The 15,174-nt window shown below is 44.0% G+C and overlaps 1 protein-coding gene and 7 non-coding genes across 8 annotated transcripts in view; 1 reads left to right on the top strand and 7 right to left on the bottom strand.

Annotated features, from left to right (window-relative positions):
• The window catches only part of LOC144730918 (alpha-1,3-galactosyltransferase 2-like), a 138,220-nt gene extending 134,775 nt beyond the window's left edge, over positions 1-3,445 (top strand). The window contains exon 8 of the transcript XR_013587876.1: positions 3,283-3,445. The gene's annotated coding sequence lies outside the window, so the exon portion shown is untranslated. The remainder of the gene's footprint in view (positions 1-3,282) is intronic.
• Positions 77-148, bottom strand: TRNAH-GUG (transfer RNA histidin (anticodon GUG)). The gene has a single exon. It is a non-coding gene; the product is annotated as a tRNA-His (tRNA).
• A 3,132-nt stretch (positions 3,446-6,577) lies between the features above and the next one.
• LOC144731092 (small nucleolar RNA U3) lies at positions 6,578-6,791 on the bottom strand. Its single transcript, XR_013587899.1, has one exon. It is a non-coding gene; the product is annotated as a small nucleolar RNA U3 (small nucleolar RNA).
• A 2,088-nt stretch (positions 6,792-8,879) lies between these two features.
• LOC144731097 (small nucleolar RNA U3) lies at positions 8,880-9,093 on the bottom strand. The gene has a single exon (XR_013587904.1). It is a non-coding gene; the product is annotated as a small nucleolar RNA U3 (small nucleolar RNA).
• A 1,329-nt stretch (positions 9,094-10,422) lies between these two features.
• On the bottom strand, positions 10,423-10,494 carry TRNAH-GUG (transfer RNA histidin (anticodon GUG)). The gene has a single exon. It is a non-coding gene; the product is annotated as a tRNA-His (tRNA).
• Positions 10,495-11,517: 1,023 nt separating this feature from the next.
• LOC144731093 (small nucleolar RNA U3) lies at positions 11,518-11,731 on the bottom strand. Its single transcript, XR_013587900.1, has one exon. It is a non-coding gene; the product is annotated as a small nucleolar RNA U3 (small nucleolar RNA).
• A 1,334-nt stretch (positions 11,732-13,065) lies between these two features.
• On the bottom strand, positions 13,066-13,137 carry TRNAH-GUG (transfer RNA histidin (anticodon GUG)). The gene has a single exon. It is a non-coding gene; the product is annotated as a tRNA-His (tRNA).
• Positions 13,138-14,160: 1,023 nt separating this feature from the next.
• Positions 14,161-14,374, bottom strand: LOC144731094 (small nucleolar RNA U3). Its single transcript, XR_013587901.1, has one exon. It is a non-coding gene; the product is annotated as a small nucleolar RNA U3 (small nucleolar RNA).
• Positions 14,375-15,174: the final 800 nt, after the last annotated feature.

Genomic DNA, 15,174 nt, shown 5'->3' on the forward strand with positions numbered 1-15,174 from the left:
ACCGCACTCAGCGGGCCGCGTGCGAAAAGAATGCCAAAAAACGTAGCGGGCCGCTGCCGTGTCTTTGTCGCCACAATGCCGTGACTCGGATTCGAACCGAGGTTGCTGCGGCCACAACGCAGAGTACTAACCACTATACGATCACGGCGAGCTACGCGGCCCACTGACTCCACCGGCAGGCAAAGAACTCTCTTGATCGCCAGTGCTATTCAGTGGCCTAAAATAGAATGTTTCGCTCCGGATGATCGCTGCAAAGTATGACCTGTGTTTTGATTTAGTGTGCTGATCTTAAAGGTGCATTGAAAAATTATAATACTCCGATTGATGCTACTGCTGTTGTGGAGTGGCTCACGCAGCCAGCTATGGCTGCAGGGTTTAGTGGTACATGTTGATTATGTCATTGTGAAAATTCCGTAACAGTTCCTATGATCACTGTTTCATTGCTTTCATGGCTTTATTTTGGTGATTTCGAAAAGTGTATTGGTGTAGCCATGTTTGTTTGTTGTAGTACGGAGTAAGACTGATGGCATTAATCTAAGTTGTCTTGTGGTTGTTGTTGTTCATCTTCTTGGTTCTTTCGGTAAAGTCACGTAGAAGGGAAGTAATAAAATAATAAAATAATTCTCACGACGTTTCGGCCACAACGCAAGCAGCCGTCCTCAGGCGAAGAACATGTCTGTCGATAAGACAGAGTCTGACTGTCTATTACTATGTTTAATTTTTATTATTTTATTACTTCCCTTCTACGTGACTTTACCGAAAGAACCAAGAAGATGAATCCCTGCCGTCACGAAAGCTTTAAATCGAAAAGTTGTTGTTGTTGTTTGACTTGCATCCCACTGGGATTTTTGCACACAGCGTTGGTGTACGGTGTTTTTCTGCAATATTTTGCTGTCTTTTCTTGGATTTTCTGTTTGCACTTAGTCACATATTCACTTTAAGATGTTTTCTTGTTCATGTTTTTGTTTTTTGTTTGTTGCGGTTGCACCCGATTCAAGAGCCGAATGGCTCACAGGGCTATATCTAATAAATGAACTTGAACTTGATGATGGTGATTGTATATTACATTGCATGCATAGTTTATAAGTTTGCAGGTCATGGTACACAGGTAAACGAAAGTGGCCGCTGAGTGGCACTGATGTGTGCCTGTCACCAGGTCCGTCTTTCACGCGTGTCACAAAAAGTCGTTGCATTAGTTTGCTGATCTTTAAAGGTGCATTGAAATGTTTTGATACTCCTACTGATACTCCTGCTGTTATGGAGTGACCCATGCTGCCAGCTATGGTTGCAAAGTTAGGTCTTACATGTTATTTATATCGTTTATTATTACATTTTAATCACAGTTCCTGATAACTGTTACATTGTTTTTATCGCTTTATTTCGCTGATTCAGAAAACGTTTTGGTTTAGCCATATTTGTTTGTTGTAGTACAGAGTTAGACTGATAACTTTAATCTAAATAGTTTTATGGTTGTTATTGTTTGACTTGCATCCCACTGGGATTTTTGCACACAGCGTTGAAACACGGTGCTTTTTCTGGAAGACTTTGATGTTTTTTCCTGGATTTTTCTGTTGCACGTAGTCACTTTAAGATGTTTCTTGTTCATGTTTTTGTTTGTTGCGGTTGCACCCGATTCAAGAGCCGCATGGCTCACAGGGCTATACCTAATACATTAACTGAACTGAATCGATTATCCGCGTGCGGTTTATCCGATTTGCAAATAAACCGCGTGCCTGAGAATTTGACATGAATTAATAACTCGCGGATTTCTCCTTAAGGCCAATTTAATAATCTAACAACAGTTAAACATTGTTTTTCTTGAAAATGTTCATTACAAGTCACGTGCTTAAACCGACCAAATATGTGCTCCGGTTAGTTCGAAAGCCACGTGATCGCCCCTATAGTGCAGTAGTTGTATATCTTTACAACAGTGGGTGGAGTCTGATGTTGATTGGCGTGGCTCTGCTATCCATTTAGTGGGCGGAGTCTTCTGCGCGGGAGCATGAAAGTGTTGTCACTGAGCATGCACACCGATCGGTAATGTACACCTATATTCGTGGAGAATGTATATTTATGGATTAACCGTGATTTATAATTATCCACGGCTGTCCTCCCTTCCATTAGCGTGGATAATCCAGAGTATACTGCACATGTAAATATATGTCATGGCCTTGAGATACATTTTTAACAAAACAACGTTTTGTCTGTCCCCTTGATCAACTTTACAACCATTTTCTGAAAGGGTAGATAAGATCCCACACGAGTGACGTTGAAGAAGAGGCGATTAAGAGAGCTCTTTGTATGGAATGAAAGCAGCAAGCCTGTGTAGCTTGCTGTGATTGTGTAGTGGTTAGAACTCTGCGTTGTGGCTGCAACAACCTCGGTTCAAATCCGAGTCATGGCATTGTGGTGACAAAGATACGGCAGTGGCCTCTCCATGTGTGTGCATGTGCCATCACTCAATTTTCTTAACGCTGGAAAAATAGCAATGCTGTTAAACGGCCCGTTTCCATTACCTCGCTCTATCCGCTGGGCATGTCATCGCTTGAGATGAAACGTGATCACGTTGGCAATTCACCTTGTACGAGGCAGTTACAGAAACAATGTTCGCCTCACGTGACGTGGTTCTCTCTGCATTGCTCTGCCTAAAAAACACGTTCCTTCGCAGTGGGCAGGTAGGAACTTGGTTGGACAACGCATTCGTGCACGACAGACAAATAATCCCTGGTGGAAGCTGTTGTTCCGACCTGTATAAGTGTAGAGAATAGTAAGTATACTGAAGATGCTATGCAGTTTACACTTTAGTTTTTTTATGTAGTTTATACTTTAGTTTTCTACGTGGTTGTTTAGTAACTGCAGCTACATACTATTAACATTCCTTTCCTTTGTTAATGCTACCCCCTGCACCCTCCCTTTGGTGCTGCTGATCCTGCATAATGCATGGGCATAATATGACTTTGAAACCCCCCCGCCCACCTCCTACGCATTTCCCATGAATATGCTAAATTCCTCTTGATATGCACATTATTTTTGTTAAGGCGCTCGTCTTCCACCTCCAACCCAGCTTATATATAAGCTCCTAGCTTGGCAGTGTCTCATTCTTCACCTGAAGACGGCTGCTTGCGTTGTAGCCGAAACGTCGTGAGAATTATTTTATTATGTTTTATTTTTATTATTTTATTACTTCCCTTCTACGTGACTTTACCGAAAGAACCAAGAAGATGAATCCCTGCAGTCACGAAAGCTTTAAATCGAAATGTATAAGTGTAGTGTAGTGTGTAGCAGAGGTGGGACAAAGTCATTGTTATGCAAGTCCAAGTCGAGTCGCAAGTCATCAAATTCATGACTCGAGTCTGACTCGAGTCCAAGTCACATGACTCGAGTCCACATCTCAGAGGTGGGACAAAGTCATTGTTATGCAAGTCCAAGTCGAGTCGCAAGTCATCAAATTCATGACTCGAGTCTGACTCGAGTCCAAGTCACATGACTCGAGTCCACACCTCTGGTGTGTAGGTTAAACGTTGAGTTTTATAAGGGCACCACGGGGTAACCAGCCCCACCCCTCCCACCCCCAGGCTTCCATTTTATGAATGGAGCCAACCACCCCCAGTTCCATTTTGTGAATGAAACATCGCCCGTCTCCTCATTGGCCCGAGTCCCGGCGGTGCCCCCCCCCTCTATCAACCCCAACCTCCCATTGGTCGACGCCCCCCGAGCCAATGGGAGGGCAATGGTGGCGCAGGGCCATGCACGACAGACAAATAATCCCTGGTGGGCAGTGTGGAACTGTTGTTCCTACCTGTATGAACAATGTATTTGAAAGACACGCGGAACAGCAAGCCACTGCTTTTATCCACTTAAATACGTCTCTAAAAACATCTATTTTTATTTCGCAAAGAAACCAACCCCTCAGCTTGCTGTGCCTCCCTCCCGCCACCCTTGCGAGCGGCAGGACAGACAAAATAATCCCTGGTCAGCAGTGTGGAACCTGTTGTTCCTACCTGTAATATGCATTGTCATAATACTCCGTAAAGTATGTTTTTATTGGGGGGGGGTTAATGTATATGCTTCATGTTAACCTAGAAATGCATTAATTTGTTTTCTCTTTTATAAGGAATACATTTGCTTTTATGGACAAACTGAATCACCTTAAGGCTGGGAATGTTGAAAGAAACACGAAGCAAAAAGATCCGCTTTTTCATTTTCAAGGCTTCCATTTTATGAATGGAGCCACCCTCCACCCAGTTCCATTTTGTGAATGAAACATCACCCGTCTCATTGGCCCGAGTCGCGGCGATGCGCCCCCCCACCACCACTAACCCCCCCCCTCTACCAACCCCAACCCCAACCCCTCTACCAACCCCAACCCACCGCTCCCATTGGTCGGCGAAACCCCGCGGAGCTCGATTAAATAAATAAATAATTGGCTTCGGCGCCCCCGAGCCAATGGGAGGGCTCTGGTGGGGCGGGGCCGTGGTATGCACAACAGACAAATAATCCCTGGTGGGCAGTGTGGAACCTGTTCCTACCTGTAAAAGTAAGAGATAAAACACGCACGCCTTTCTGCAAACACGTGGCTAAATAAACTAACCACTATGAACAAGGGCAATAAAACAACGCAGGCTGCTGCCGTGTCTTTGTCGCCACAATGCCGTGATTCGGATTCGAACCGAGGTTGCTGCGGCCACAACGCAGAGTACTAACCACTATACGATCACGGCGAGCTACACAGCCCACTGGCTCCACCCCCAGGCAAATAACTCTCTTGATCGCCTCCAGCACCACGCCAGACTCACTCAATGGGCTCGTCCGACGTTTTATTGGAATACGACTGCTGATCTTAGGGGCCGTCCATAAATGACGTCACGCGATTTTGGATGATTGTTGACCCACCCCCCCTCGTCACACGGCGTCACAAAAAGTCAGACCCCCCCCTCAAATATGAAGTGACAAAGCTCTGCCCCCCCCCCCCCAAATAAAACATGCTTAAAATCGATTTAAACTATTGTCATTGTAGTGCGTATTTAATGTGCCGCTGCACTCTGTTGTCTATATTTATTTAAAGTTGCGCATTTTGATGTGACGTCACATTTCTCAAACCCCCCCCCCTCGTCACACATCGTCACAAATGTCTGATCCCCCCCCCCCCCCCCTAGGTGCTTGACGTCATTTATGGACGGCCCCTTAGTACGGCAGACTATCAATTATCCACGTGCAGTTCATCCGATTTCCCCTTAAGGCCAATTTAATAATCTAACAACAGTTAAACATTGTTTTTCTTGGAAACGTTCATTACAAGTCACGTGCTTAAACCGACGAAATATGTGCTCCAGTTAGTTCGAAAGCCACGTGATCTCCTCTATAGTGCAGTAGTTGCATATCTTTACAACAGTGGGTGGAGTCTGATGTTGATTGGCGTGGCTCTGCAATTCATTTAGTGGGCGGAGTCTTCTGCGCGGGAGCATGAAAATGTTGTCAGTGAGCATGCACATCAACCGGTAATGTACACCTATATTCGTGGTTTTTGGCATTAAATACGCGTAAAATGTATATTTCTGGATTATCCGTGATTTATAATTATCCACGGCTGTCCTCCCCATCATTAGCGTGGATAATCGAGAGTCTACTGTACATGTAAATTTGTGTCCTGGTCTTGAGCTATCTTTTTTTACAAAACAACGTTGTCTGTCCCCTTGATCAACTTTCCAACTCTTTTCTGAAAAGGTAGATAAGATCCCACACGAGTGACGTTGAAGAAGAGGCGATTATGAGAGCTCTTTGTATGGAATGAAAGCAGCAAGCCTGCCTAGCTCGCCGTGATTGTATAGTGGTTAGAACTCTTGCGTTGTGGCTGCAGCAACCTCGGTTCAAATCCGAGGCAAGGCATTGTGGTGACAAAGATACAGCCGTGGCTGCTCCACGTTTGTGCATGTGCCATCACTCAATTTTCTTAACGCTGGAAAAAATTAACCCGTAAAAACAAAGTTTTTCACTATAAATCCTTTATCTGCGTGGCATCGGTTTAATTTATTATTCATTTTTGTTTTTCTTGAGAAAGAGTTTCATTTTTATCACATTGGTATTTTAGATTAAATATAAGGAAAGTCGTATATAAGGATTATAAGGTTTTCAGTTTTTGTATGATTGTTTATATTGTACATTTTTGTTGTTTTCTTGAATCATTTCTGTGTTTAGGAAAAAGATATGATTGTGTTAGTGAAATTTCTTTTTTCCTAAAAAGTGGAAAATTTTGGAAAACATTTTTCACGAAAATGAATTGTCACGCACAACGAGTCTGTGTGCAAAATGTCAGCTCAATTGGATCACGGGAAGTGGGTTAAAAAACGACCGGAAGATTTGCACGGTCCTAAGCAAGCACGCTTAATATAAAGGATTTAAAAAGCAATGTTCGCCTCCACTTTCTCACGTGACGTGGTTCTCTCTGTATTGCTCTGCCTAAAAAAATGTATCTATGAACAATGTATTTGAAAGAAACGCGGAACAGTAAGCCATTGCTTTTATCCACATTAAAAAGGTTCTAAACGTAAATATCTATTTTTATTTCGCAAAGAAACCAACCCCTCAGCTTGCTGTGCCTCCCTCCCGCCACCCTTGCGAGCGGCAGGAACGGTCATCAATGGCGAGGAGCGGCTGCGTGAGCAGCACTCCAAGCCGGCTTCGCGCTCAGGAGGCACAGCTCCAACTCCTCATCGGGGCTGGTTGGTCCAGACACTTTAGAGCCCATTTCGTAAGTTGGAAACTATAGAAATGATCCCTGAAAGTATAGTCTTAGTGAGAACAGGTCGGCGCAGCGCTATATGTAGTCAAGAAAACTCGCTCTACGCTATGGGTACTGTGTGGTTTCCCAGCTAGGCGGGGTTATCACCTAAACATATTAAACTTGTTCAGTGTGTCAACATTAAATTTGACTTGTTTCCATCACCAATATTACCAATTATTTGCACAAATTACAAACGATGTAAACGATAAAAGTAGTTTACTACAACTGTGCTAACGGTGAACTGCATGTTGGGAGTCGCCTTTCGCTACTGCTGACCTGAGCCACGAGGCGTGGGTCAGGGGATGACAGCAGTTACATTTTACTGGTAGGAATGAAGTGGACCAGACCACCAATAGATTAATGTGTCCGTCCGTGTATCAACATCGCCCCCTACTGCAAACACTTGGCATGACCCTGTCCGACAAGATGGCCGCCCACTCCCCCAGCGACTAAACAAGATGGCCGTCGCTTCCGGCGCCTCACGGTGAAACTTTAAACTTCGCTTCAAAATTACTTTACTGAAACGCAGCACGTTTTTAAAAAAAATTACTTTACTGAAACGCAGCACGTTTTTTTAACACAGAGACAAGAAACATTTATTAACACAGAGACGAGATACATTTAATCGCCTTATTTGTGCACGAAAAGCACGGCGCGAGGCCTAGTGCGGCAGGCTTCGCGAGGCCTAGTGCGGCAGGCTTATTAACACAGAGACGAGATACATTTAATCGCCTTATTTGTGCACGAAAAGCGCGGCTTCGCGAGGCCTACTGCAGAGGCTTCGCGAGGCCTAGTGCAGAAGGCTTCGCTAAGTCTACTGCAGAGAAGGCTTCGCGAGGCCTAGTGCAGTAGGCTTCGCGAGGCCTAGTGCAGAAGGTGGTGGTGGGGTGGTGGTGGTGGGGGGTGGTGGTGGGGGGTGGTGAGGGCTGGTGGGAGGGGTGGTGTTGAGGGTGGTGTTGGGGGGTCTTTAAATCTCACAGCGTTTCTTGTCAAAACAAACACTTTTAATTAACGTTACACTAGAATACAGTTAAAATTTTTCTTTAACTCCTCTATACCCGGTCGATATCCCTGTACCGGTACTAAGTATTATTCCTACCAGCCCACCCCACAGGGTCCTGTTCTGACTTTAAAAAAAAAGTAACAGACGTGGATAAATAAACTAACCACTATAAAAAAGGACGATAAAATTAACTAACCACTATAAACAAGGGCAATAAAACAACGCAGGCCACTGCCGTGTCTTTGTCACCACAATGCCATGACTCAGATTCGAACCGAGGTTGCTGCGGCCACAACGCAGAGTACTAACCACTATACGATCACGGCGAGCTACGCGGCCCACTGACTCCACCTGCAGGCAAAGAACTCTCTTGATCGCCTCAAGCATCACGCCAGACTCACTCAATGGGCACTTCTGACGTTTAACCTGAATACTGCTGCAGATTCAAGTACTGTAAGGGGCCGTCCATTTATGACGTCACGCAATTTTGGATGATTTTTGACCCCCACCCCTCGTCACACGGCGTCACAAAAAGCCAGACCCCCCCTCAAATATGACGTCACAAAGCTCTGCCCCCCCCCTCGTCACACATCGTCACAAATGTCTGACCCCCCCCCCTAGGTGCATGACGTCATTTATGGACGGCTCCTAAATGAATAACTCGTGGATTTTCCCTTCAGGCCAAATGAATGATCAAAAAAACTGCTTAACAACATTGAAATTATTATAAACGTTTAATACAAGTCACGTGTTGAAACCGAACAAATATGTTTTCCGGTTAATCCGCAATCCACGTGATCGCCTCTACAGTAGTCGCATGTGTTCACAATAGTGGGCGGAGTTTGATTTTGATTGGCGTGGCTCTGCGATCCACTTCGTGGGCGCAGTGTTCTACGCAGGAGCAAAAAAAGTGTTGTCACTCTGAGCACGTGCATCAATAGGCAGAGTATTTTTTGGCATACAGATTGGATATTGTTCCCGTCATTAGCGCCTATTGTAACAACCTACTCACCTAACGAAGTCTATAAATGCGTACACCAATAATGCACGATCTGCCTGGTACAAATATATGTTTTTGCTTAGGATAAGAAACCAACCCCTCAGCTTGCTGTGCCTCCCTCCCGCCACCCTTGCGAGCAGCAGGAACGGTCATCAATGGCGAGGAGCGGCTGCGTGAGCAGCACTCCAAGCCGGCTTCGCGCTCAGGAGGCACAGCTCCAACTCCTCATCGGGGCTGGTTGGTCCAGACACTTTAGAGCCCATTTCGTAAGTTGGAAACTATAGAAATGATCCCTGAAAGTATAGTCTTAGTGAGAACAGGTCTGCACAGCGCTATATGTAGTCAAGTACATTGACTCTACGCTATGGGTACTGCGTAGTTTCGCAGCTAAGCAGGTTTAGACCACAAATATTAAACTTCTTCAGTGTAAACATCAACATTAACTGTAATTTAAAATGTTTATGTCACCTGCAAAGTCAACGATGTAAAGGATAAAAGTAGTTTATGACAACTGTGCTAACGGTGAAATGCATGGTGGGAGTCGCCTCTCGACCTGGACCACGAGGCAGCGCTGCTCGAGGCGTTCAGAGCGTGGGTCAGGGGATGTCAGCAGTTACATTTTCTGACTTTAAAATTTACAGATAAAACACGCACGCCTTTCTGGAAAGACGTGCCTAAATGAACTAACCACTATAAACAGGTACGATACATAATCGTTGGTTCTTTCGCTAAAGTCACGTAGGTAGAAATAAAACAAAATAAATCACGACGTTTCGGACGCAACACAAGCACCCGTCTTCAGGTGAAAATCGCGATGTCTGCTGCGAGCAGCACGATGTCTGCTGCCTTGTGAAGTTACCAGCTAGAGTTTATATAAGTTTTTGAGAACAAAGGTAGCCGAAGCAGTGTTAATGGGGTATTATAGTATCAAGGTAATAAATAGCGTGGCATGTTGGATTATAGCGCAAAGTTAATGAGCTTCCGTAGCGCATAAGAGCTCAGATTAGCGTGTAGGATTAGCATATGTATTTTGATGAGAAGCATATGAAAGTTAATGAAAAAATTAGCACGTTAATGTCAGTGTATGTGTAACAAAGAGTAGCATCTTCTTGGTTCTTTCGGTAAAGTCACGTAGAAGGGAAATATTAAGAAAATAATAATAATAAAACATAATAAAATCATTCTCACGACGTTTCGGCCACAACGCAAGCAGCCGTCCTCAGGTGAAGAACAGGTCTGTCGGAAAGACAGCGTCTGAATGAGTCTTTCCGACAGACCTGTTCTTCACCTGAGGACGGCTGCTTGTATTGTGGCCGAAACGTCGTGAGAATAATTTTATCATGTTTTATTTTTATTATTTTATTATTTCCCTTCTACGTGACTTTACTGAAAGAACCAAGAAGATGAATCCCTGCAGTCAGGAAAGCTTTAAATCGAAAGAGTAGCATGTAAAAGTAAATGAATGAAGTTAATAAGAATATCATGTTGAAGTCAATGAGAGATGAGCAAGTCGATGCAGTCATGCCGGTGGTTGCATGTCCATGTGTGACAAAAGCAGCCGTGTTAGCGATCCAAAACAAGGCCGTGCTAACGCGTGAGAAAACAACGCAGGCCGCTGCCGTGTCTTTGTCGCCACAATGCCGTGACTCGGATTCGAACCGAGGTTGCTGCGGCCACAACGCAGAGTACTAACCACTATACGATCACGGCGAGCTACGCGGCCCACTGGCTCCACCTGCAGGCAAAGAGCTCTCTTGATCGCCTCCAGCACCACGCCAGACTCACTCAATGGGCTTGTCCGACGTTTTATCGGAATACTGCTGATTCAAGTGCAGTAAGACTAAACTTGATTTGAAGCACGTCGGCTTTCGCGACCAATATTATTCATAATAAACGTTTTATTGTGGTTAGATCGCGATCTAACGGGTTTATTTTATTTGAAACTTTCGTGACTGCAGGAATTACTCTACAGTCAGACTGTAGATTATCTGTGTGCGGTTTATCCGATTTGCGGATTAACTGATATTTTGACATGAATGAATAACTCGTGGATTTTCGCTTCAGGCCAAATTAATAATAAAAAAAACTATATTCGATTGAAATATTTCGTGACTGCAGGGATTCATAGTCTTGGTTCTTTCGGTAAAGTCACGTAAAAGGTAAATAATAAAAATAAAACAATACAATTCTCACGACGTTTCGATCGCAACACAAGATCATGATTACTTGTGTTGCAATCGAAACGTCGTGAGAATTTTATTGTTATATGTTGATTATTTGATTATTTCCCTTCTACGTGACTTTACCGAAAGAACCAAGAATAATAATAAAAACACAGTTATACTGTGCAACATTGCAAAATTCTTGGAAACGTTCAATACAAGTCACGTGCTTAAACCGAACAAATGTGCTCCGGTTAATCCGCAATCCACGTGATCGCCTCTACAGTAGTCGCATGTGTTCACAATAGTGGGCGGAGTTTGATTTTGATTGGCGTGGCTCTGCGATCCACTTCGTGGGCGCAGTGTTCTACGCAGGAGCAACCAAGTGTTGTCACTCTGAGCACGTGCATCAATCGGCAGAGTATTTTTTGGCATACAGATTGGATATTGTCCCCGTCATTAGCGCCTATTTGTAACAACCTACTCACCTAAAGAAGTCTATAAATGCGTACAGCACTAACGCTCGATCTGCCTGGTATAAACATCTGTTTTTGTTTAGAATAAGAAACCAACCCCTCAGCTTGCTGTGCCTCCCTCCCGCCACCCTTGCGAGCGGCAGGAACGGTCATCAATGGCGAGGAGCGGCTGCGTGAGCAGCACTCCAAGCCGGCTTCGCGCTCAGGAGGCACAGCTCCAACTCCTCATCGGGGCTGGTTGGTCCAGACACTTTAGAGCCCATTTCGTAAGTTGGAAACTATAGAAATGATCCCTGAAAGTATAGTCTTAGTGAGAACAGGTCGACACAGCGCTATATTATGTCAAGTAAATTGACTCTACGCTATGGGTACTGCGTAGTTTTCCAGCTAAGCAGGTTTAGTACCCACAAATATAAAACTTCTTCAGTGTAAACATCAACATTAACTGTAATTTAAAATGTTTATGTCACCTGTAAAGTCGACGATGTAAAGGATAAAAGCAGTTTACTATAATTGTGCTAACTGTGAAATGCATGGTGGGAGTCGCCTCTCGACCTGGACCACGAGGCAGCGCTGCTCGAGGCGTTCAGAGCGTGGGTCAGGGGATGTCAGCAGTTACATTTTCTGACTTTAAAAATTACAGATAAAACACGCACGCCTTTCTGGAAAGACGTGCCTAAATTAACTAACCACTATAAACAGGTACGATACATAATCGTTGGTTCTTTCGCTAAAGTCACGTAGGTAGAAATAAAACAAAATAAATCACGACGTTTCGGACCCAACACAAGCACCCGTCTTCAGGTGAAAATCGCGATGTCTGCTGCGAGCAGCACGATGTCTGCTGCCTTGTGAAGAGAAGCTGTTACCAGCAAGAGTTTATATACGTTTTTGAGAACAAAGGTAGCCGAAGCAGTGTTAATGGGGTATTATAGTGTCAAGGTAATAAATAGCGTGGCATGTTGGATTATAGCGCAAAGTTAATGAGCTTCCGTAGCGCATAAGAGCTCAGATTAGAGTGTAGGATTAGCATATGTATTTTGATGAGAAGCATATAAAAGTTAATGAAAAAATTAGCACGTTAATGTCAGTGTATGTGTAACAAAGAGTAGCATCTTCTTGGTTCTTTCGGTAAAGTCACGTAGAAGGGAAATATTAAGAAAATAATAAAACATAATAAAATCATTCTCACGACGTTTCGACCACAACGCAAGCAGCCGTCCTCAGGTGAAGAACAGGTCTGTCGGAAAGACTCATTCAGACGCTGTCTTTCCGACAGACCTGTTCTTCACCTGAGGACGGCTGCTTGTATTGTGGCCGAAACGTCGTGAGAATTATTTTATCATGTTTTATTTTTATTATTTTATTATTTCCCTTCTACGTGACTTTACCGAAAGAACCAAGAAGATGATTCCCTGCAGTCACGAAAGCTTGAAATCGAAAGAGTAGCATGTAAAAGTAAATGAATGAAGTTAATAAGAATATCATGTTGAAGTCAATGAGAGATGAGCAAGTCGATGCAGTCATGCCGGTGGTTGCATGTCCATGTGTGACAAAAGCAGCCGTGTTAGCGATCCAAAACAAGGCCGTGCTAACGCGTGAGAAAACAACGCAGGACCGCTGCCGTGTCTTTGTCGCCACAATGCCGTGACTCGGATTCGAACCGAGGTTGCTGCGGCCACAACGCAGAGTACTAACCACTATACGATCACGGCGAGCTACGCGGCCCACTGGCTCCACCTGCAGGCAAAGAGCTCTCTTGATCGCCTCCAGCACCACGCCAGACTCACTCAATGGGCTTGTCCGACGTTTTATCGGAATACTGCTGATTCAAGTGCAGTAAGACTAAACTTGATTTGAAGCACGTCGGCTTTCGCGACCAATATTATTCATAATAAACGTTTTATTGTGGTTAGATCGCGATCTAACGGGTTTATTTTATTTGAAACTTTCGTGACTGCAGGAATTACTCTACAGTCAGACTGTAGATTATCTGTGTGCGGTTTATCCGATTTGCGGATTAACTGATATTTTGACATGAATGAATAACTCGTGGATTTTCGCTTCAGGCCAAATTAATAATAAAAAAAACTATATTCGATTGAAATATTTCGTGACTGCAGGGATTCATAGTCTTGGTTCTTTCGGTAAAGTCACGTAAAAGGTAAATAATAAAAATAAAACAATACAATTCTCACGACGTTTCGATCGCAACACAAGATCATGATTACTTGTGTTGCAATCGAAACGTCGTGAGAATGTTATTGTTATATGTTGATTATTTGATTATTTCCCTTCTACGTGACTTTACCGAAAGAACCAAGAATAATAATAAAAACACAGTTATACTGTGCAACATTGCAAAATTCTTGGAAACGTTCAATACAAGTCACGTGCTTAAACCGAACAAATGTGCTCCGGTTAATCCGCAATCCACGTGATCGCCTCTACAGTAGTCGCATGTGTTCACAATAGTGGGCGGAGTTTGATTTTGATTGGCGTGGCTCTGCGATCCACTTCGTGGGCGCAGTGTTCTACGCAGGAGCAACCAAGTGTTGTCACTCTGAGCACGTGCATCAATCGGCAGAGTATTTTTTGGCATACAGATTGGATATTGTCCCCGTCATTAGCGCCTATTTGTAACAACCTACTCACCTAAAGAAGTCTATAAATGCGTACAGCACTAACGCTCGATCTGCCTGGTATAAACATCTGTTTTTGTTTAGAATAAGAAACCAACCCCTCAGCTTGCTGTGCCTCCCTCCCGCCACCCTTGCGAGCGGCAGGAACGGTCATCAATGGCGAGGAGCGGCTGCGTGAGCAGCACTCCAAGCCGGCTTCGCGCTCAGGAGGCACAGCTCCAACTCCTCATCGGGGCTGGTTGGTCCAGACACTTTAGAGCCCATTTCGTAAGTTGGAAACTATAGAAATGATCCCTGAAAGTATAGTCTTAGTGAGAACAGGTCGACACAGCGCTATATTATGTCAAGTAAATTGACTCTACGCTATGGGTACTGCGTAGTTTTCCAGCTAAGCAGGTTTAGTACCCACAAATATAAAACTTCTTCAGTGTAAACATCAACATTAACTGTAATTTAAAATGTTTATGTCACCTGTAAAGTCGACGATGTAAAGGATAAAAGCAGTTTACTATAATTGTGCTAACTGTGAAATGCATGGTGGGAGTCGCCTCTCGACCTGGACCACGAGGCAGCGCTGCTCGAGGCGTTCAGAGCGTGGGTCAGGGGATGTCAGCAGTTACATTTTCTGACTTTAAAAATTACAGATAAAACACGCACGCCTTTCTGGAAAGACGTGCCTAAATTAACTAACCACTATAAACAGGTACGATACATAATCGTTGGTTCTTTCGCTAAAGTCACGTAGGTAGAAATAAAACAAAATAAATCACGACGTTTCGGACCCAACACAAGCACCCGTCTTCAGGTGAAAATCGCGATGTCTGCTGCGAGCAGCACGATGTCTGCTGCCTTGTGAAGAGAAGCTGTTACCAGCAAGAGTTTATATACGTTTTTGAGAACAAAGGTAGCCGAAGCAGTGTTAATGGGGTATTATAGTGTCAAGGTAATAAATAGCGTGGCATGTTGGATTATAGCGCAAAGTTAATGAGCTTCCGTAGCGCATAAGAGCTCAGATTAGAGTGTAGGATTAGCATATGTATTTTGATGAGAAGCATATAAAAGTTAATGAAAAAATTAGCACGTTAATGTCAGTGTATGTGTAACAAAGAG

Source organism: Lampetra planeri, chromosome 37, assembly GCF_965212315.1.
Source record: "Lampetra planeri chromosome 37, kcLamPlan1.2.h2, whole genome shotgun sequence".
Lineage (NCBI taxonomy): Eukaryota > Metazoa > Chordata > Hyperoartia > Petromyzontiformes > Petromyzontidae > Lampetra > Lampetra planeri.